The 23,329-nt window shown below is 47.7% G+C and overlaps 1 long non-coding RNA gene across 1 annotated transcript in view; it reads right to left on the bottom strand.

Moving 5' to 3' along the window:
* Nucleotides 1–7,606, bottom strand: part of LOC146812392 (uncharacterized) — a 153,519-nt gene extending 145,913 nt beyond the window's left edge. Inside the window, exon 1 of the long non-coding RNA XR_014966844.1 lies at nt 7,278–7,606. This is a non-coding gene — a long non-coding RNA (uncharacterized LOC146812392). The remainder of the gene's footprint in view (nt 1–7,277) is intronic.
* Nucleotides 7,607–23,329: the final 15,723 nt, after the last annotated feature.

Below are 23,329 nucleotides of genomic sequence, written 5' to 3'. Positions count from 1 at the left end.
AAACAAAATACAAGAATGAATTTTGAAATTATATCCTGGATATGAACATTGATGTTTGCAGCTGCAAATAACATTCAGTTCACCAAAAAGACATTGCAAAGTCCCAGAATTCTTATGCAACATGAGATCTGATGTCCTCAACGCCTTTGGTGACGTCAGATCAGTGGTATCCTGTGTAGATAGCCTAAAGCATTTTTATTTTTGGGATACTAAGACCTTTTTATTTTTTGGACTTCGACTCACCTAAGATGATATAAAGAGGCTACCCCTTATTTCTCAACATCCTAAAAACCGTACAGATCTATGTGACTCACCAGTTCACTTGTTTCTTGATGGCACTTGACAGAACCAGCACATGAAATCAATGTTTTTACCATGTCACTCTATCAATCAGAGTCCAGAGCTTCTTTACTGACAGCAGCCATTCACCCAATATTGTGGGTCGTAAGTGAAATCTTCAGCAATTTGTGGGGGGACGGAGCAGAAACCTAACTCTATAGTGGCTCAAGCCCTGTCGTTTCATCATTGGATTATCACTTAGGGCATGATTATGAGTTTGGCGGTGTGGGAGCGGGATGGCACGACACCGTCCCGCCCCGGCTTCCAAACTCAATCGCCAACCGCATGCCGGATTACAAGTTGGCACTGCCTTTCTAAGGCTCATAGGCAAGCTTTAGAAAGGCAGCGAATTGGGACCGCCACAGCTCGTTCCATCACTTGGACTGTAAAGTCAATGCTGTGCAGGAACTGGGGGGGCAGGATGACAGGAAGGCACACCATTTGCCCCCCTGCATGCACTCCGTGTACCGGGGCACCAGGTTGCCCTGTCGGGCCCCTTAGTTTCCTCACCACCCCCCTTTTCATGGCGGGCTTACCCTAATATGCTTTGTGGTGCAGCAGCTGCACCCCCAGCATATTGTGTCCTCAGACTGCTGCAAGACTGCCAGGGATCGCGGATCCCTGGTGGTAGCAGCGGTCCTATGGCAGTCCGACCGCCAAAGTCAGAATATGGTGTCGGACATCCGGTGCCGCAGTTGCCGCACCACCCCCCTGGGTTTGGTGGTCCATCAGACTGCCAAACTCAAAATCAGGCCGTTAGGTTTAAGTTGTCTGCATATATGGATAATCGTACTTTGTGTGCCCATATATTGTGCACATTTCTGCATGAACCATGCAAACGTCAAACCGATTGGCTTTGCTAATGCATGTTTATTATACAGGTTTTGCATAGTTACTGGTATAATAAATAAAAAATGACAACCCTTATTGAAGCCTGATGCAGTAAATAAATAAATCTGCCTGGTTGAGTGGAGATGTGAGTGAGCATGAATGAGGGTGAGTCTGCCACTGGCCCTAGCATGCAGGAGGTAATTCCTGACACCCCTGGCAAAATGTCATTTCAGAGGAAAACATTTTCACAAGGGGTATTCGTGGTAAAATAGTGGCAGTTGAACCCTGGGTGGAATTCTTGACATATAGGACACCAACGCAAAATGCTGGCACCGCCATAGTAGATGTCATTCTTAGCACAAGGGGAACCCATGACAAAAAGCTACTTCTAGCATACTGGGCATCATTCTTGGTTTAAGACATACACGTGGCAAAATGGTGGCACACTGGAGCTAATTCTTTGCATAAGGAACGTCCATGGTAAATGCTGGTGCCAGTATACAGGACCTAACGGACACTTACGGCAAAATGCTGGTGGTAGCATATTGGAGGTAACTCTTGGCATGCTGGGTACACATGGCAAAATGCTGGTGGTCTCTCATGGTACATAAATCTTGAAATAAGCCACCCATGGCAAAATGCCAGCACTGGTACCCTATGGGTAATTCTTGCCATAGGAGACACTTCTGGCAAAATGAGTTACTAATATACTGGAGGTAAATCTTTGCATTAGAGAAGACAACTATGAAGCATGGGGCCAAGTAACCATGACACAAAGCTGGACTTGACAACCTGGCAGTCATTAGGTCGAGCCTAGTGCAGCGCGCATGTCCTGCACTAGGAGATGATCTTTTGGAAATGGTCTGCACTTTTCACAAACTCATGCATGCCATGGCATCCACCTTGCGGGAGCGAGCAGTGGCGCGCAGGGGCCATCTGTTAGTAATTAGCGTGGCTGCGCTTGTTGCTTTTGCTGGGTAAACTCTCCATTTGTCATATCAGTTGTGTGCAGCAGGTGGCGCCGTTGTTTTACTTGATACTAAAATAGCAATCTCCTACAGGCTTGTTGTCTATATTAGACTGGAACATATTTAGGATTGACTTAAAGAGTTTTATGTGTGCCATTCATCCATGACAAACGTTGCAGGGATACAAATAATAGAAGTTGAGGTGCGGCAAATGAAATTACCATTTTTCCATTAATTTAGAAAAAGGTGTGCAAGAATCAAGCTTTAGGAAACAAGTTTAGCTCTTATTCTTTTATTGATGTTATGCGTCTTTTACTACAGACATTTTCCGTTTTTGTACTCACTATTTTCACAAGCTAATCTTCATGCGAATGTGGCATATGCTGTTTAATTGGTGCGAATTGCACTGTTAGAAATGGAGATCTGTCTTTACGCAACTACTTGTAAAGTGGGCATTTACTTTGATAGAAGCCTATTTGCATATATGCATATCACTGCGCTTTTATTGATGGTAACAAACCATCAGTTTCAAGAAGATTATTTTTTACATTCCTTGTTGCATTAGAAGGATGTATTGCTTATGACCCAAAGCCTGCAAAGAAATGTAAACATTTGTTTATGAAAAGGTTTGATAAACCAGCAGAGTAACATAGTTACAAAGAATGTGGGAGTGTTTGCTTTTTACTTTATCTACTATAGTTGTTTAGTTATGAAACTGTTTAATAGCTTTGGAGGCAGATAAAAAAACGTAAGTGAAACACCAAGTGCTTGTATTGTTTAGTAGTGAAGGAAACCCGGTAAACGTAATTTTGGTATACTGCATAGTAGTTGGTTTGCTAGATTTCTCTCTGTATGCTGGCATCATATTTTTGACAAATGCAAAACCAACAGTTGATGGACAGAATGCAGAACAATGTCATACATTCAACCCAGTAGAGAGGTCTGAGCCTAAATCCATCGTTTTTTTGCTCACCATGCCATTCCAGTTTGAACCCAGCCATATGCAAATCAGTCTTGACCCTGTGCCTCATGAGAACAGTCCAGCCCGAACTGCCAAGCCAGGTCCTCCTCATAATTTTGACCCTGCGCTTTCACTTTTTACATCAATGCATTCTGGGAATTGTAGTATACTGACACTAATGGTTTGTGAAGTGAAAGATCAGGAATAGCTGTATATGGGGTTATTGCACACTGCTGCAAAAATCGTATGTCAAATCTCAGCTGTGCAGTTATTTGTGCTGTGTTGACATGATATTAGTGCATCTGATTTACACAGTAGCTAAACAAATGGGGTAAATCGTAGGCAAATCATTTTGCAGATATTTTGAGCGTGTTCTTACTGAATACTTGCTGTTTTGTGCTCACCAGCCAAAGTAGTTGGCAGTTAGAGTGAGTGTAAAGTATGAGTGAACGCTATTTTCTCTCATTTGTAAATCTGTACAATTGCTAAGAGGTGTGAACATTTCATTTACATCCTTTTTACTTCTCACGCCAGTTTCTACTTGAGGCACGGTGTTTCACATAAATTTAATGATGTGGAAAACCTAAGTATGTCGTATGCTTTTACTAGAAAGATAAAGGTGCTACATTCAAACGGTACATATATATCATTATTCCAGAGTGCTCAGGGCTTGACATCGTCTGCAGAGAACACTGTATTGCTACTTACATGCTATCATTTAACAAGCATTGGCATAGCCAATAGGTCTCGCCTTTGGGACCTTATAAGTGTTTAGTTATCCAGCACAGTATCCTTGGTGCAACAACATCAACTGTTGCATGGCTAACTATTTATAAGGTCCCAAAGGTGAGACCTATTGTCTATGCCAATGCTTGTTTTTTGCATGTGGCCCACACATGGCATACGTATGCAATGCATGCCAGAATTCTCAAGCAATCACTCAATTTATCAATCAGGATTTGTAGAGCATGGCTGCATCACCCATGAGGGTCTTGAGATGCTGGCACTGGTATATCATATGACGTTCCAGGCTTATAGGTATCAACTGCATGGGGGGGTCACCCATGTCAAAATTCTCGCTCTGGCACAACAGAGGTATAGACATACAGGGGGCACCCAATGCTGATTTGGAATAAATGGGGTCAACTGCTGGGGAGTGTCAGGCTTCAAAATCTTGGCAGGCCACGAAAGTACTTGAATATTGAATGAGTGCTCTTTTACAACCTCAGGTTTCTGAGAAAATTGAGCTTATAATACACTATTTGCCCTCATTTGCACAACATCCAAACAGGGGGCGAATCCTCAAACCTTCGTAGATGTCATGCTCGCCAGTGTCCCTGGCTCGCCGGAATTCATGGCAAGTATCACTTCCCACCACTTTCAAAGAGCACCAGCCAGCACTATCAGAGTTTTTCGGAGTCAATGCATGAACTGGAGACAGCACAGCTCGAAAACAGACAGAGGCAAGCACTGATCTCTGTTTACTAAGTGTGTTGTGTGCAATCCATGCATTTACGTACAGAAATTCCTAGTTATCTGTATATACTTTAGAGGCACATTTTGCAAACAAACAGAGGTGCCCTGCTCTGTTTTGAGCCAGTGCAACTATTCACAATTTGGCCCCTGGACTCCCCATTAAAGGACCAGCAGCCTTGCTCTGAGGTGCAGGCTCTGCCTCATTAAATGCAAAGTATCCCCACTGAGAAGTTCCTATACTGTCCGAAGTAAAATAGACTCCTGCTAAAAAGTGCAACGATTGTGGGCCAGTAAAGCTTTTCCAGCCCTTTTGAGAAGTGCTGGTTCATTCTCGTACAAAGTTGACAGCTCTGGCGTGAAGTGCTCATACTCTGCCAGTGAAAGTTCATCAGTCCCACTAATAAGTGTTGGTACTGCTCAATTTAAGGTGCAGAGGAATGCTGATAAGTAATCTTATGTCTGATCCAAGGTATTGCAGCTTTGTTGAGTAGTGTCATAAGTGTCTCTCTAAAAGTGTGCTGGCCCTTTGAGAGGAGCAGGCAGCTTCCTGCACTTTCTGCCAGTCAGTGCTTAATTTGTAAAAGAATGAGTGGCGGTGCCACAGCTATGCTGTTAAATGGCTGTGCGCCGAACAGGAAGCCAGTGTAGTCTTGAATCCACATCATGCCTCTTTAAGCCACTACCAGATACTCCTTGTCCCCTTATTTGACTATTGCAGGTTCCTGCTTTCTCCCTTTGTGACAATTTTTCCTTCTTTCTCGTCCTCCTGCTTTCCCCTTCGTGTGTTTTTCCGTCTAGTGCTCTCTGTAAATGCCTGATGAGGAAAAATAAGAGCTGGTCCCCGACAATGAGTGTCAGTGGACCCCACCAGCAACCACTGGCTCAAATTAAGCACTGTTGGCAGTATGCAATATACCTGCTCAGGAGAGTAATACGCCAGTCAGACTCTGTGATTCTTCAATCTTTTGCCCTCTCTGCTGAGACTACCCTCTATCTCTAAGAAATCACCCTCTCAGAAAGAGATGAACAAAACCTGACACATAAAACATCCTCCTGCTCATTGCGCCAAAGCCTTCATTGTAAAACAAAAACAACAACAAAAAGACCATTTAATTGCTTTTGCCAATGCTTGTTAAGGAATGGTGCTGCAAATTTAAAGTATTTAATCCACATATTGATTTCCAATCATGGTGGTGTTTTTTTTTCCAATAACATAGGGTCACTAAACAAACAATGATGGCCAGGGGAACATATCGGAGCACCGACTTGTGTGGTTATAGTTGATTAAAGAGAACAAAAGGACTAATTTACATTTGCCCACCTCAGAGAATGGTTTGCCACCATTAAACCACAAATATTAAACTAAACACAGAAAGACTCTGAGAGGCAATGTAAACATACAAACAAAGTACAAAGCACAAGTGCCAAGCAAGAAATATATGAAGCGAGAGGATGTCTCTTAGTTTTCTTGATTCTTTATTTCAGAGGTATAAGATGGATAGACAGGTACAGCCAACGCGTTTCACCCATTATGGGCTTCTTCAGGGCATTAAGACCAAAGGAATTGTTCCTAAAGTCGATGCGATAGATCCTATTTTCATAGAGGTAACAGTAGCAAGGAGTAATGCTCGCTATATGTTTGACGAAATGATTCTTAGTATAGGCCAATCCAGTTTAATCAAGGTTAGTTAGTTAGTCGTTATGATGACAAGCGTCACAAAGGGATGTATATCGTAGCATATGTGTGAATTTTAAAAGTGGAAAACCTGTTCCGGCTTCAGTACGGCCCGAACAATGATAGGGAATGTGGACCCATCCTCCACATTTCTGGGTTCACCCGTCGAGTCTTCAAGCGTCCTAAGCACTGCAGCAGCAATTTCGAAATTGGATGACTCTTTTCGAAATTGCTGCTGCAGTGCTTAGGACGCTTCAAGACTCGACGGGTGAACCCAGAAATGTGGAGGACGGGTCCACATTCCCTATCGTTGTTCGGGCCGTACTGAAGCCGGAACAAGCTTTCCGCTTTTAAAATTCACACGTATGCTACGATATACATCCCTTTGTGACGCTTGTCATCATAACGACTTACTAACTAATCTCGAGTAAACTGGATTGGCCTATACTAAGAATCATTTCGTCAAACATATAGCAAGCATTACTCCTTGCTCCTGTTACCTCTATGAAAATAGGATCTATCGCATCGACTATAGGAACAATTCCTTTGGTCTTAATGCCCTGAAGAAGCCCATAACGGGTGAAACACGTTGGCTGTACCTGTCTATGCATCTTATACCTCTGAAAAAAAGAATCAAGAAAACTAAAAGACATCCTCTCGCTTCATATAGTTCTTGCTTGGCACTTGTGCTTTGTACTTTGTTTGAATGTTTACATTGCCTCTCAGACTCTTTCTGTGTTTAACAGAGGGTCGCCACTGGAAACCGTTCGATCATTGAGCTTAATTGTGACTACTGTGTATAGCTCATAATGACTGACCATCAGCCGAGTCCTCAGCTTTCCTTGGGTGACATAAAGGGATATTTTCACTCTCAAAAAGGGTGTTTGGAGAGGAGAAGTCCAACCCGGCCAGAAAGCGCTAGGCTTGTGTAGGTAAAGGGCGGCACTTGTGGAACAAAACACATCCCTGCATCAGGGGCCGAATTGCCAAAGTGTTTTGGTAAATATGAAAAGAGATTATTACTCACGTTTTGGTTTTGGAGGACGTCGAGAGTGTTTATGAGGGTTGTTGCCATGACCTGGGTTTTCCTCTGAGTTACTGCACAGCGATAGGATGAGGAAAGCTCCCAGCAGGATCACAATGCTCCATTCTTTCTTCATGGTGGCGCTGGGATCTGTTTGAGTACAACGCTTGCTGAGTCTGCATTTTATTGTCTCACCAAGGGAGGGCTGGATGGTTGCTGGGTAAGAATGGCAATCACGTGGCTTTACTTCTTCACCTGTATGTTTCGTAATCCATCTGCTTCCAGTGAAACTACCACCGCCAGCAGCGGTTTCATTTGGACGTGTATCACAAAAGAGCTTGTACAATGGCTCATCGTGAAATTTAACCCTAGGGGTTGTTCCTTTTGCCAGATGTGTCTCATGCTGTAGGAAAGCGGCCAAGGTGTGGAAGAGTAGAACTGTCTTTTGTTTGCAGCGTTGCATGCTGATTGGATAAAAAAGTAGGTGTCGTCCTCAGGCCAGGTGCGCTTCTTGAGGTGTAGGGCATGTCGGTGCTAGGTAGACGGAAGGTGGGTTGATGGGCTGAAAGCTTCCTAGGTGTTGGTTTGGCTTTCCTTAGTTCTTGGTGGTTGTTAAAGTTCTTGCCTCTGCGGACAAGAGCTGGCTCTAAATGGGGGTCCCATTTCGGTCCTGCTCACTCAGCCTGAATGCTCAGCTAGCATCATGAACAGCAGTTACATGGGGCCCGATTCCGACTTTTGGCGGAGCAATGGCGCGGCATGCAAATCGCCACGTCACCGCTCTGTCGAAGGTCCCTGCTGCCCACCTGCCAGATTACGACTTTTCAGTGGTCTGGTCAGCGGGTGATGTGACGGTCCCGAGATGGTCCTCTTTCAAAGGCGGTGATGGCGCTGAAATTGGACCACACTACAAGGTTCTTGCACTGCATGGACCCGAAAGTCCATGCCGTGCAAGAACCTATGTGCATGCACACTGGGGGGACGCACATGTAATGCCTCTCTGTGTGCATCCGCATCTGGTTGAGAAACTTCATGTAAACCCTGAAGGAGAGGAAACTCGTAACATGCTTGGTGGGACCGCAGTGGTCCCGCCAAGCATATTGCTGCCTCTGAGCACCTGTGGTCCCAGGGCGATCCAACCAGCCACCTACTAATGGGGCAGTCGAACTGCAGGTGCAGCGGTGGCTGGATCCGCCACCGCTGTGCCACCACGAGTCTGGAGGTCCTCGGGCCAACAGACTGCTAATGGGGCCCTAAGTGTTCTTAGACCCTGGTTATGACTGAGTGCCCTGGAGCGCTTGGAAGAAATGATGTCACCTGAAAAAAACAATACCATGGGCATTGGTATTTGCTGGCCTTGATCATTATTGCCTAGTATAAATTTCATTCCTCAAAAATGGCGAATAATGTGAATTATGGTCCTTCCCACACCAAATTCTGCATGTCCACATATTTACCAGGCAATTTCTCCAGGTAAATATGGGCAGGTTTGACCTGGTATGAACCTTGGGAATATTTTGCAGGTGATCACAGTCGTAATGATCACATCTTGTAATTAACAGCTGCAGTACACTTCACACAATGTGCTATTCACAGAGGTATGTGCAGGGATTGGAATTATCATTCCACTTGTGATAAAGGCTTTAACGTTCTCTAAGAAATGAGAAACAATTTGACTAATGAAAGTGAATCATCAAAATGTGTATACAGGGGAGTAGCCAGATATTAAAATACCCCCACTTTGGACCAAACCTCAGAGTGATGTGAGCAAGTGAGCCCAGCAGCCTTTTCTAGAATCGTTTTCATTGCCCTTAAATCCACGCATCTAAACTTTCACCCTCCTACCTGCCCATCCATCAATAATCCTTTTTATGTCGAGGACCGTCCGGTCTGCCGAAGGCAGAACCGGAAGTCGTAGAATTAATGTTTTGGAGAAGAGGGGCTTGCACCCGCCCCTCTTCTCCCCTCTTCTCCATTGGCTGGCCTCTTGAATGCTGTCCAGCCATTGGAGAAGAGGATCGTCTCTCCGAACAGGCCCCGTCCTTTTCGGATTCGGGGGCGTGTTTTTTGCTACTTTTCTCATTTTCTCCTCCAGCCAATGGCAAGAGGAGAGAAAAGAAAAACACGCCCCCGAATTCGAAAACGCCGCTGCCTTTCTCCGAGGCATTTCTGCTTCGCCTCGGAGAAAGGCCGTGGTGTCTTCCGGTGCCCTCGGCTTGTTTTACACTAGCTACCTGCGGCTAAGAGACTCCTCTGGTTTCAAGTGCACACAAGGGACGAGAAGATGGGAGGGGCGAATTCTCGCGTGAAGAGGTCACCGGCACTGAAGTCCGCGTACACAAATGAAAGCCTCCAGCATACAGAGGCCGGAGCCAGTGAGGGATGCGAATCTTGGGGCAAAACAAAAAAAAACAAAAAAAACCAAACAACGGAAGGCCTTGGAAAGGTTTTAAATAAACGCCTCTCAAACACGGGCTGCCTCTTGGACGGATGACAACGCGGACGCGAGGCTCCGCTCGAGCCTGTGATGGTGACTGTTCATTTATCTCATTACCTCAGTACACCGGGAGACCGCAGCAGAGGAATCCCCTGGAGACAAGCCCCTGAGAGAGGGCCCCATGTTCGCCCTGCCCTGAACCTGCTTTTGTTCTGAATGCACTCCTTCGGTCACCCAAGCCCCTGCAGCCAGTGGGCATCTGTTCCCCCTCCACCCAGCACAATCTGCCAGGGCGGCCTGGCCTGACAGCCATCAATCACGTGGCAACGTGTGGACCACAAGACGCGCTGGGACGCGATTTTCAAGTCAAATTCAGTAGTTAGCATAAATAGAGCAGTGCCCCGGTTTATGATTCCTTAGCTGCCCCTATAGAATCCGCCTGAACGAAAAGTGAAAAAAAAAAACGAAAGCTAGCGGCCGGGCAGAAGCGCGTCCTTATATGAGTCAGAACCAGTGTGACGTCGAGAGCAGTTCCTGTCAGGCGGCCATTAGCAGGCCCCCGCCCGCACCCCCAGGGAGAGAAGCAACCAGGAACAAGATTATCAACTATTAGGATGCACACAGGGAGCAGGCATCGGATCTGACGAGCCTTACCATGTTTTAACAATGGGTTCATACACATTAAAATGGTAAAATTAAATCAAGTCACAAGTATTCGACAGCTCCTTAACCAGGCAACTGTGCCTGCATTAAAGGCCTGCACACTGATAACTGATCAGCCATGGTACGTTGTACCTGTGTTTGGTAAAGCCAGCGCTTTGAAACATACAAGTGCAAGGGCCCAAGGTGTCTTAGGAGGCTTTCGAATGTCACGGCGTCTGTACCAAAGCTGCTTAGTCTTGATTCTACCACAGGCTGCCCCCTAGCGATGGCGCTAGAACTGCCCTCCCGCATGAATAGGCCTGTTCATTAGAACAGCTGTTGGTCAGCAGCACCTATCAGCGGTGCAACACTCGCTAGTGCAGCAGGTGCAGTGGCGCCAGGGTGTGAATGTCCAGCTGCATCCCGTTCGTGACTGCCCTTTATGACCCACCAAGAGGCGAAAGGACATATTTAGTTGCATTAAAGCCCACGGCATCCTTGCTGAGCCAGCGGCCGCCAATCCCGACGGTGCCCGAACGGATCCATTCCATGAAAGGTCCGCGTGCCTCAGTCCGGCCGCTTCAGATGGAATACCTCAGTCACGACTTGAACCCAGTCTCACGGACTGGACCAGAGGCCTCTCGAGAGACCCGCCCGGACTGGGCTAACCCCGATAAGGAAAGAGGATGAGTTAACACCCCAAGAAAGGTGCTCGGATTCAACCGGCCTGCACGGAGAGCCGCTCGCCGTCTTCCCAGGCCGGACGAGTCACGGGATTGAATGTCCTCACGTTTTATCAGACTGACTGATGCATTTATTAATCCTGGAGACCTCACCGAGGTGCTGGGGGTTGAGGATGGGGAAAGACATGTGCAGGGCCCCTCTCTCAAGGATTGAGTCATGTCACTTGGAATGAAACATGCCCAGGATTACGCGGGGGCGGGGTGATTATGTAGTAGTGTTCAGTAAATGATGTGAAATATGAAGGGCAAATTGTTCAACAAGGCAAACGGCAAACTACGAGTCATGTTGTTTGATGTAATGCAAACATGTGGCGTATTATGTGATATTAATAGCTATTTACCATACATCTATACATTGGCAAGACGAGGCATATCCAAAATACACAGACGTTTAAAAAATAAAACTATGAACGTTCACCAGACCCTATTCAAAACTGCATTCACAAACAATTTATAATGTTAGCAGTAGTAGCAACCTCGAGTAATATCAGCATCGTTTGTTTGCACCACTTAGAATCCTCAGAAGTCTGGCGCGAAGCGTATGTAAGAAGTAATATCAAAAACCAATGCCTCACTGTGAGCACTGGACTGAGGAGCGTTTTGTGTGGGCGCTGCTTAATTAATCTAACGTTTGATTAAAGTGAACCTCAGTAAACTAAAATTGAAACATTGCGGTGGTTAGCAACCAATTGCATCCATTAACTCTCGATGCAGTCAAGTGTTTTAATTGTATTTCAGATTCAGTTTAATTACATTTGGCTACCTGCCCTTTCCGAGAAGTCAGTGTGCCCTTTAATGTATCTTTACATATAGCTCCACCCAGGGCTCGAGTCGGGGTACCATTATCACGCGGGTGGACGGCGTCCCCCCACTTAATTTACCGGGAGCTCGATAACTGGAGCAAATGGAGCCACACATTCACTCTTTGGCCTCTCTGGGGCGAGATCGGAGCTCATTCAGAACGCTGCTCACACGCTGGCTTCTCTGATGCCATCGCATCTAACAGGGTGAGCGAGGGGAGGCAATGAAACTGATAGTGCAAGCCACCTTTCGTGACGTCACTTCCCTAATGTCATGAGCAATGCCAATAGCTCTAACTTTAACAATGCCGAGACCGTTGCATTGTAAATGCTTGTTACTTTTCTATCCTTTCAATATTCTAAACATTCACTGAGATTCTATCTATCCATCTGTTCTCACATTATTCCATCCTTTCAGCTTTCCGTGTTTCCGTCCGTCTGTTCATCCATCCATTCATCCAATGACCATTTTCTTCACACATAGATCTATTCATACTTTCAGTCTTCTAACCACTAATCCTTTCACTCGTCTGTCCATCCTTCCATCTGTCTTTCCATCTCCATCAGTTCTTTATCCCATCCTTACTTTCACCAATTGGACCTTTCACCCTTCCGTCTAGCTATCCTTTCAGCCTTTGCATTCATCCTTTCCTTTTTCTTTTCACCCACCCTTCTTTCAACTTCGCCTTTCACATTTCCAATCCTTCTTTCCACATTGCCTTCCTTCCACCTTTCCTTGCTTTCATACTTTCCTCCTTCAAGTCTTTCCCCTATCTCTTTTCTACCACAACATTTTCTGTCATTCTTACTTGCCTTTCTCCCACTATTTGCTGCTCCCTCTTTATGTTTGTGTTCGTTTGCATCACTTCTTTCTATGTCTTGGCCTCCATTCCAGCACTTGACTCAGACCCCTCAGCCCATTAGACGAGATCGTTTTCCTCTTCAGCCATGCTGACTGAAGAAACAAATGCATAACTGAGCAGCTTTTAATGAGTCCTTTAGTGGTTACCCCCATAAGCTGCTAAAGGGAGGGGAGGGGTGGTCACGACGCCACTGCGTGCGTACATAAAAATAAGTCTTAGCCGTGCTCTGGTGTATATTTCTCTTTGCTGTTGGGCAGGGCCGGTTTTAGCGCTGGTGGCGCCCTGTGCGACAAAGTTTGTTGGCGCCCCCCACGGACTCCCTCACTACCACCCTTTAACAGTGCCCCCTCAAGTCTCCAAAATAACCGCTCTCTCGCACATGCATTTAATAAGCTTTATAGTGCCGCTTATAGCAGTGTACGGTGTCAGAGCACTCTACATAACACATATTGCACAGAGACAATTAATCGTGTGTGTGTAAATACGTGTATAGGAAATGTTAGATGGGCCAGAAGACTACAAGGTGAGCCACACGTCATCCATACGGGTAGACAGTATAGTTAAAGAGTACTTGATCTAGAGAAGCACAGACTCAGAATTGAAAACACAAACCCATGGTTGGTGGTTACATTTGATAATAAGATTTTTTTTTCTTTACCGAAATGAGCACTTTTTGAAACATTAGAATAATGAAAGAAGGAGGGGGGGGGGGGTAATCATAATGCTCTTATTTATACCTTGCAGTTTGCATGCAGCTCTTTGATGACAGATATTAGCTCAGTGTTTCATGTTAGGATTTTACCATCTACCCTGCAAGTAACAAAAGGATCTCTCTGAGAAAAACCACTGACCTATTACATTATATGCACTTTGTGATCTGCATGGTACACATTCTTTGCAGCAGGAATATTAACCTTCTGTGCTACCATAAAATGAGTTAAAACTTCTTCTAGACAAAACTCCTTCTCTCTCCAGGAAGAACATTAATCACTGGGGTTATATTGACATTTTCATGGTTGTAGGAAAATTGCCGGAGGCCAGCAACACAGCAGCAGGTGCTTTTTAAACCATATAATACTTCCGAACACGGCGCCCCCTCAAAGTCAGCACTCGGTGCGGTGGCATCGGTCGCACCGCCCTAGAACCGGCCCTGCTGTTGGGTCATTCCTAACTAGCGTGGTGTATGAAAATGCAACGAAAAGTGAACAGATGAAACGTTGAAACCTGGCTTCGAGAACATTCACGGGCTCTGTCTTCCTATATGGTCCGGTACGGCCTACCGCCCCCCTCCTCCCCTCTACTGTGACAAAACCAATATAACATTTTGTTTGGAATAGGGGGTCGTTGACCCCCGATCGTATTTATTAATAAACACACATGTTTATACTCAAATATACAATTACGCAGAAATGCCAAGACAGGATGCTGTACATTTGATTTATTCCTAGCTTTCACAAAACTCTAATACATAATGTTCCTATCCTAGTCTAAACATATTGCTGATCACATTTCTGCGTATTCCTTTGGGCCTACGGCAAGGTCAACACGCTGGCCCCTCCCCCTTTAATCCAGATTGTCCCACGCACCCCAACCAGAGTGCTCATGCGCAGGGGGCCCAGCTGACCCGGAAGTACTTTCCCTCAGGCAACCCCCATACGTTCAAGACTTACTCCATAAAGGGGCCATGCAGACAGCGCAGCTTACTTACGCCCGCGTGCGGGGTGGCCAACCAGCCAATGGAAAGCATAACCCCCCTTTGGCCCCGCACCGTTCCAACCAACCGGTTGTAACTGCTCCTGGAGTCTGGTGAGAGCCACATGTCCCTCCCCTCTGGGCGCCCCACTTAATAAGGCGCCCCAAAAGATTAGTCAATTTAGTCTGTCCAACCGATGACCTTACCGCCCGACCCGGAATACCGCCTAAAACACGACAAAAAGGCATTTACATTCAACTTCTCTTCATAATTGACACCCTGTGGAAAAAACACATCAACCATACTTTGCTTCAATAAACTTCTATCTCAGGGACGGTGGGTGGGGAAAAAAGGGTTAAATATCCTCCCGAGGGAGGGGGCACATGCGACGGGTGTGCTGCCGAGGAGAGCGGAGAGCAAGAGACTGCACTTCGCGCTCCCCCGGCTTTAAAGGGTCGTCCCATCCACCAGATGAAACTGGTTTGTGCCAGAGGGTCCCCCACGCCCCGGAAGTGATCGGATCACTACCGGGGCGCAGGGGAGCCTCCCATGACCCTGAAGCGATCCAATCGCTTCCGGGGCACGGCCCCTAGCCAATGCAGGGCCAGCGAGACGTGCAAGATACGGGGGGCACGGCCGACCACCATAATGGCGGCGGGGCCGATGCTGGCCCCGCCTTCCTCTATGGTCCGGTATGGCCTACCGCCCCCCTCTTCCCCTCTACTGTGACAAAACCAATATAACATTTTGTTTGGAATAGGGGGTCGTTGACCCCCGATCGTATTTATTAACAAACACACATATTTATACTCAAATATACAATTACGCAGAAATGCCAAGACAGGATTCGGTACATTTGATTTATTCCTAGCTTTAACAAAACTCTAATACATAATGTTCCTATCCTAGTCTAAACATATTGCTGATCACATTTCTGCGTATTCCTTTGGGCCTATGGCAAGGTCAACACGCTGCCCCCTCCCCCTTTAATCCAGATTGTCCCGCGCACCCCAACCAGAGTGCGCATGCGCAGGGGGCCAGCTGACCCGGAAGTACTTTCCCCCAGGCAACCCCCATACGTTCAAGTCTTACTCCATAAAGGGGCCATGCAGACAGCGCAGCTTACTTACGCCCGCGTGCGGGGAGGCCAACCAGCCAATGGAAAGTGTAACCCCCCTTTGGCCACGCACCGTTCCAACCAACCGGTTGTAACTGCCCCTGGAGTCTGGTGAGAGCCACATGTCCCTCCCCTCTGGGCGCCCCACTTAATAAGGCGCCCCAAAAGATTAGTCAATTTAGTCTGTCCAACCGATGACCTTACCGCACAAGCCTGCATAGTAGACCCCCCCAAAACCCAAGGTCATACCACTGAAATCGTTCCAGCCAAGCTAAAATGTTTCCCAGGAATAACTCGTTTCCCAACTGCGAAAGGTGCACCCCATCTCGCAAGTAGCAGACGTCCCCTTTTATGCACCCATGAGCAATCACTTGTAATCTGGGGGTCCTAAACAGTTTGTCTATTTTATTATTGATCCTCTGAACCGAATGATTGAGGACCTTCACCGATTCCCCTCCCCGCCACTGCAGCCTTGGTATCATGTGTGACCACACAATAACCGTACCTGGGCAGCGCCTGGCCGGCCATGCTGACTCTGACAGCACTGTTTCAATCAGGATCCTCCTATTTAGGTGCACCAAGTCGTTACCACCCAGATGCAAAATTATAGCATCGGGGGGAGTGCCTAAGGAAGTGAGCATGTGACCTATCCGTTCTCTGAACCTGTCAAAACGCAGCCCACCATGCCCAAAAAAGGAAACCCTGACACCTAACCGCTTTGCGCGCGCTGCCCCATTTCCTGCCATGAAAAAATTACTTAGACGAGAAACATATGAATGGCCAAAAACATACACATGACGTTTCAACTTTGCGTCCGGGGAATTCACTTTTGTCTTGACTGTGTCTTCTTCTTGGTAGGGTGTCGCTGTCTCTCTTCCTGTGTGGCAGGCCGAGGGAACTGACAATAAAACAAGAAAATAGTGCCATCAGTACCATTGTCATAGAATGTCATAACAGATCGACTCGCACATAGCGCTTAAAACAGTTGGAGGCCCACCGCCCAATCTTGCGAACATCCCCTTCCCCCAGACCACGTGCGACCGCCTCGGTGGCGGCACCTATTCTGAAGGAATGTGTTCCAAAAACACTGGGGTCCAGCCCCGCCCTGCCTACCGCCAAATCCAAGACCCGTTTAAATTGAAACTTTGTCAGTGGGTCCCCCGTGTGTATTAACAATGGGCCCCCCCTGTCACTTGGTCTGTATGGCAAAAAGGCTTCCATATGTAACACCAGGCAGCAGGGGTTACCCGTTGCCCGCCGTTGAAACACTACCTGCCCCCTCCCTTCCTGATCTGTCTTTGATCGCCGAATGGTAACCGGCAATGCATCGTTGTGGAAGCGTATGTCGCCAAGCTGCAGGCCTCCCCCCAGGTCCCTTTTATTCTTAGCCACCAATTCCCCTATCCTAAAAGCACCATAGAAGGCCAAGGTAAAGGCTGCCTTGAACAATAAGCATTCCATCACGGTAGTGCAGGTCTGCTCTAGCGCAGCCAGGATTGATGCCAAGGTAGTAAGACCTATCGGGCGCCTAGTGTCAGGCGCAGACCCCTGTAAGCGCTGCCAACCCTTCAATGCTTTGCGCACTACGAATGCCTGAGTAGGATCCCACCTGCCGCTCATTTGTGCAAAAAATGCAATGGCTGCCATGTGTCTTCTAGCAGACCCCACTGTCCGCCCTTCATCCCTCAAGGTTTGCAAGTAAGAGCACACCCCGGCCGAATCCGCCCAATGCCCCTCCCCCTGGTCTTTCAAGAAGTTGCAGTATGCCCCAAACGCCCCTTCGTATGCCTTTCTTGTTCCTGGCGCTAGGCTCGCTGCCACCAAGTCCGGTAAGTGGGGGCACCAATCTGCCAGAGCTGTTCGGGGAAAGGCGTTGGGCGTGGTGCTGCTCCCGGGAGATGAGATCTGAAAACCTGCATCTTGAAACGAGACAATGCGTCAGCGGCGTGATTTAATACCCCGGGACATGTTTCGCCCTAAACTGAAGATTCAACTGCAAGCATTTCAAAACTATCTCCTTGATTAACCGTAGGATCATTTTACATTTTGCTGACTGGTTGTTTATGCATTCCACTACTGTCATGTTGTCGGACCAGAAAACAACTGCTTTGTTTCCCAGTTGCTCCGGCCAGACGAACAATGCCACCCAGATGGGGAACAATTCCAGGAAACCAATGTTTGCCGTGAGTCCAGCGTCCCTCCACCACGCCGGCCAACGCTGCGCCACCCACTGAGTGCCCAGAATGGCGCCGAACCCCTCACTGCCCGCGGAGTCTGTCATTAAACCCAACTCCGCGCAAGAGGTGACTGGGCCGGGCCACTGGACAGAGCCATTGATGTCCCGCAGAAATGCCAACCAAATACGCATATCCTGCTTGACCTCCTCGCTCAATCTGGTGTGGTGGTGTTTCTGCTTAAGGCCAGACATTGCTTGCGCAATGGATTTCGAAAAAGGCCGTGCCATTGGTATGATACGTAATGCAAAATTTAGTTGCCCTACCATTTGTTGTAGCTGATGCAACGTTACCCTTTTGGTTTCTAGACATTGCCTCAGCGAATCTCCAAACCTGGTCACTTTATCAGTGGGAAGCCGTGAGCACCCCGCGAGTCCAGCTCGATCCCCAGGAATTCTATGACCGGGGATGGTCCAACGGTTTTTCCCTGTGCTAGTGACACCCCAAAACTCTTCATTAATGCACAAAATTGCTCCAGCGCCTGACCACACACCGCGCTCCCTGGTGGCCCCAGAAAAAGGAAGTCATCCAGGTAATGCAGCACATGCCTATGCCCCGTTACTTGTCTGAAAGACCATTCTAGGAAAGTACTAAACATTTCAAAATATGCGCACGACACCGAACACCCCATAGGCATGCACATGTCCATGAAGAACTTGCCCTCAAACTGGAATCCAAGTAGGTGAAAGTCGCTCGGGTGAATGGGCAGCAGCCTGAAAGCAGATCCTATGTCCGATTTAGTCATCATTGCCCCCGGTCCCAAACCCCTCAAGAATTCAATTGCCTGATCAATAGATGCATAACGCACAGAGCAGAATTCTTCATCGATGGAGTCATTCACCGATAAATTGTGAATTAGCCTGAATTCTCCTGGTTCCTTCTTTGGGACCACCCCCAGGGGGGAACACACAAAGTTATGCACGGGAATCTTGTCGAATGGCCCGCCACTCTGCCCAATCTACACTCTTTCTCAATTTTGGCCGCCGCCACCCCAGCATTCTGAGTGACTGACAATTGGTTCCTGCAAACGGAGGAACCCACAAAATCCGCCACCGGGATTCTAAACCCCTCCCTGAAACCCTCCAACAGCATCCTCGCCGTGGACGTGCATTTGTATCTGTTCAACCAGGGTATCATTGCGTGAAGAAGAATCGGGGACCTAGCTTTGCTGAAAACACCTTCAATCCAATTTTTTGGCCCCCCTATCCGTCTGCTTCTTAAGACATTTTGCCTCGCCATGCCCTGAGTTGCCACAGAAACTGCACGCCTGCTTAAATCTGCATGTCCCTGGTGCCCTATCGCAGGTGCGCCTATTGAAATCCCAACAGCATCCCTTCTTCCCAGCCCCCCCACCTGGTGCAGCTGGGGGGAACGACCGAAAGGGCTGCGGTCTTGGCGGGTCCCTTGCAGGCTCTGCTGTCAGACCGCCCAAATGATCCAACCAAGCTATCCCCTCCACCTGATTCCATTTTAGCGTTGGATCGGATGCCCTGATGCGCCTGAATTTTTTGTCATAATCCAACCACCCTGTGCCCCCCTTTGTTGCCTGCACCGTGCTGATCCTTGACAAGTAACAAGACATTGCGGGCGCCTCCTCTGGGAAACGCTCCGTCATCACAGCCATGTAAATATTGTACGCCAGCATCCAATGCCTGATGTTCTCCTCCACCCTATACTTCAGCATTTCATTCGCCCATTCGCGCGCGGGCATATAATCTTTCTTCCTCCTCATTTCTTCCCTCTCAACCTCATCTATTAAGAGTGAGAAAATGTCAATATATGTCCCCTTCCAAATTCTCTCCTTAACCTCCTGTGACAAGTGGCGGGAAAGAGATTCATACGATGTGCGCGATTCGCCCATGCCCAACAATGGCAACGTCTGTGGCTTACCATGACAGGGTCCCGCAGTGTCTTTTGGGGCAACGACCAATGGTACTTCTTTAAGCTTGCTTTGGTCGATTAGTTGTCTTGACTTTTCCAATGCGTCCGCCCCGGCCACACCCGCCGCACTCAAATTCAACCCCATGCCCCCAAGCTAGGGAAGCACGGCTGCTAAGCTGGAGACAAAATCAGTTGGAAGTGTTGGTACTCCCCTGGGAGCGGGGGGAACAGGTAACTAAACATTGGGCACCCCTGGTACTGGAACCCCCGGCGTGAGGATAGGATTCCCCGGTGCTGGTGGCGCAATAATGGGCGTCGCAGGACACGGAAGCAATGCCGGGACCACGGGGACAGGCCCACCCACCGGATCTACGGGTGAAGGCTCGCTCTCCGGTGGGCTGGGGGACGCGGGCACTACAGGCAAAATTGGGCCCCCTCCATTCCCAGGGACAACCTGCAGTACCTTCTTTGCCCTACTCTTTTTTGGCAGGGGTGGGAAAGCTTCTCTTGGGGGTAAAGCGTCCCTGCGTGACCTCCGCGAGGACCCCTCCTGCGCATCCAGCCTGTCCGCCAGCTGCGCCATGGTGCTATCCATTTCCCCAATCTTCCTCATCAGGGTGTCTAACACATTCGCAATATTGGGGCGCCGTTCGCCGCGCTTAACCTTGGGAGGCATGACTACCCTGCACACTGTTACCACTTGTTTGTTGGAGGAAACACGACCGGCCACAGCACCCACGCTACCGGAGCCTCAATACTGGCTAGCCCAGCAAGGCAGGTGAGCAACAGGCTCTAACCCGCTTGGCTCCCAGCAGCGCCGGAATGCAGACCCTGTACGTGTCCTCAGGCACCCTCAGCGACGGCCCCACATCCTTGTGTGTCTCCCGATGTGTTCACAGAGACCGGCACTCGCTTGCCCGCTGCCGCTGAAACTCGTGTGTAAATCTCCGTGAAAAGGGGACCGCTCTGCCCTCTCTCGAGCGTCGCTGCGTTCCCTCGCGATGCGTGCAACAAAACAGGCCTTCGACGGGACCTCGCTCGTCAATTTCACAACCCAAGCACTCGACGAGATCTCGGCGTTCTCCCGCTCGTCCGATTCAAAGACTCAGCCTGCAGGGAAATAAAAGAAAAAAGGGTTAAATATCCTCCCGAGGGAGGGGGCACACGCGACGGGTGTGCTGCCGAGGAGAGCGGAGAGCAAGAGACTGCACTTCGCGCTCCCCCCGGCTTTAAAGGGTCATCCCATCCACCAGATGAAACTGGTTTGTGCCAGAGGGTCCCCCACGCCCCGGAAGTGATCGGATCACTTCCGGGGCGCGGGGGGAGCCTCCCATGACCCGGAAGCGATCCAATCGCTTCCGGGGCACGGCCCCTAGTCAATGCGGGGCCAGCGAGACGTGCAAGATACGGGGGGCACGGCCGACCACCATAATGGCGGCGGGGCCGATGCTGGCCCCGCCTTCCTCATTCGTCTGACATTCATGTGTGCGGTGAAGTGGCGCGTGCCAACAATGGGCCTTCTGCAGGGATCTCTGTGACACCTGCCTGACACCGGTTTGAATCCCAGTCTGGGTATCGCAGGCTTTCAACCTTCTAGGGTTGATAAAATGGCTGTCAGTGAGCCAACCAAAAGGAGCACTTACTTGTTTACACTGTGACAAACGGGTCAAAATTCTGTGTCACGGACAGCATAAAACACACGGTGTATGTGTGGTTAATGAAAGGAGTTAATGGAAATTAAATTAATCCGAATGGGTGTAGACCATGCCACATTAAAAAGAAGTGTTAAATAAACTGCAAGCACATTAGTTGACGTGTTAAAAAAAATCACACGCTAGGTCTTATACACAAGGTTATTTGTGTTAGTTTGTTTGGCACACACACACAAATAGCTTTTTTAATAAGTGGAAAATCAGTTTTCAAATCCAAAAAACTTGGTTTTGTGCTGGTAAAGTGTACACTCACACAGACATATCTATGTATGTAAATCTTATCCGGTATGGGAGGGGCCATGGGGCAGAGCAAGTATGCCCTGAGGTTTGCACACATGAAACAAATTCAGGGACAATTATCTGAAGTTTGCACATACCACCAAGCGTAAATGTTTCCACCCATTGAAAAATCATTTTATGACCCAATCCCACCTCGGAACTGGTCAGTTGTATATTTGGTAAAGACTTGGAGTTCATTCCTTTCCAAGGTAGGCAGGGAAAGGCATTATGGGAGGGCGAGGGAACAGAATAATTCCCCAAAATCACTGCGGTGTAAGAGAATTGTTTCTCCAAGGGAAAATTAGCTTTCACTGTGGAGAAAACAGTAAAAAGTAGACCTCGATGGAACTTGCAGAGCTTTAGTCTGTGGAATTCCGCGGGGTTACAAAGAAACTGTGAGATTCCTCAGCATTCTGGGAACTGGTAGAAATACGCTGCTCGCGCTGTGATTTAGCGCTGGTAGTTTAGTTCAATGCTGAAAAGTTAGTAAGAACAGTACCACGCGGGGCGTCAGAGCGTGCAGCTTCTCAAGTTGATTTTGCTGCCGCTCGAGTAGATTTTCTAGTGGAGTGGCAACTTTCTGACCTTGAACGTTCACGACTGCCCGCGAGTGCCCATATTGGAAAAATCTCACCGGGTGCCCTCCTAGTGATCGAAAATCACGCTGGGACATGCCAAATCTTGCTCGCGCTCGCCAACTTACTGTTTGTGAGCCCTGCAAGAAGACAAGCTCCACCACAAGGCAGTTGGTGGAATTTGGACGGAACTAAAGCAGAGTGGCCAAAATTCTGCCAATTTCACCAGCGCAGCAGAATATATCACCCACCCCTAATAAAAAGTAGCAAGTACTTTTTTTCTTGATCAGATTTGTTCTCTAGCGAGAATTTGCTTTTGTATATTTTCACATGTGAAAGTAGAAGTCACAAAATATTCTAGGATTACACTGAGAAACTGTGGCCAGAAAAGAAACCTTATTAATTCAGGAAAAGAATAGTGCATGTGTGTACAAAGCAAGCATGGAAAGAATACATATTCAGATTGGAAAGGCCTTCCAAATAAGGCGTGGAAGTGATTTGTTGATCCCTGAAGTACATCTACAACCATGAGCGTTTGTAAATCAGGTGCAGAATGCCTCATTTTATAAAGAGTAAAGTTGTGTTAAGTGAGTGAAGTAACCAAATAAAGCTACTTTCTGCACAGAGTGGAGTTGTGTATTCGGAAGAGGTATCCTTTTTTGCTCGTTTCTTAACAGACACATACATGCAATATTGTTTTTATCCAAGGGGGGCAGGATGGAGTCGAGCTTGGGGAAACACAATAACAAGGCTTCTTTGATAGTGTATTCACGTGGTACACTTAAAGTTAAGCCTTGTAAATGCAGTCTGTGGATAAGAAATGCATGTCCATTTGTTTTTCTGCATGTAAGCTCAGTGATGCAAATTCCTTGTTGCAGTTGCACATTTATAAATACTGAAAAGTACTTTGTTGGTTCACAAATACCTTTCTCAGAGAGAATATATATAAATTGTGTTTAAATCAGGATTCTGATAAACATGGGATACATGAGTTAGCTCACCAAACTATGGGGCATATTAACAATGAGGCGATAAAAAATTATCGCCGCTTTAGCGGCCGTTTACGGCCGAAAAGCGGC

Source organism: Triturus cristatus, chromosome 7 (genome assembly GCF_964204655.1).
Source record: "Triturus cristatus chromosome 7, aTriCri1.1, whole genome shotgun sequence".
Lineage (NCBI taxonomy): Eukaryota > Metazoa > Chordata > Amphibia > Caudata > Salamandridae > Triturus > Triturus cristatus.
The sequence above is the reverse complement of the archived record's forward strand: the minus strand, read 5'-3'. Positions and strand labels throughout refer to the sequence as shown.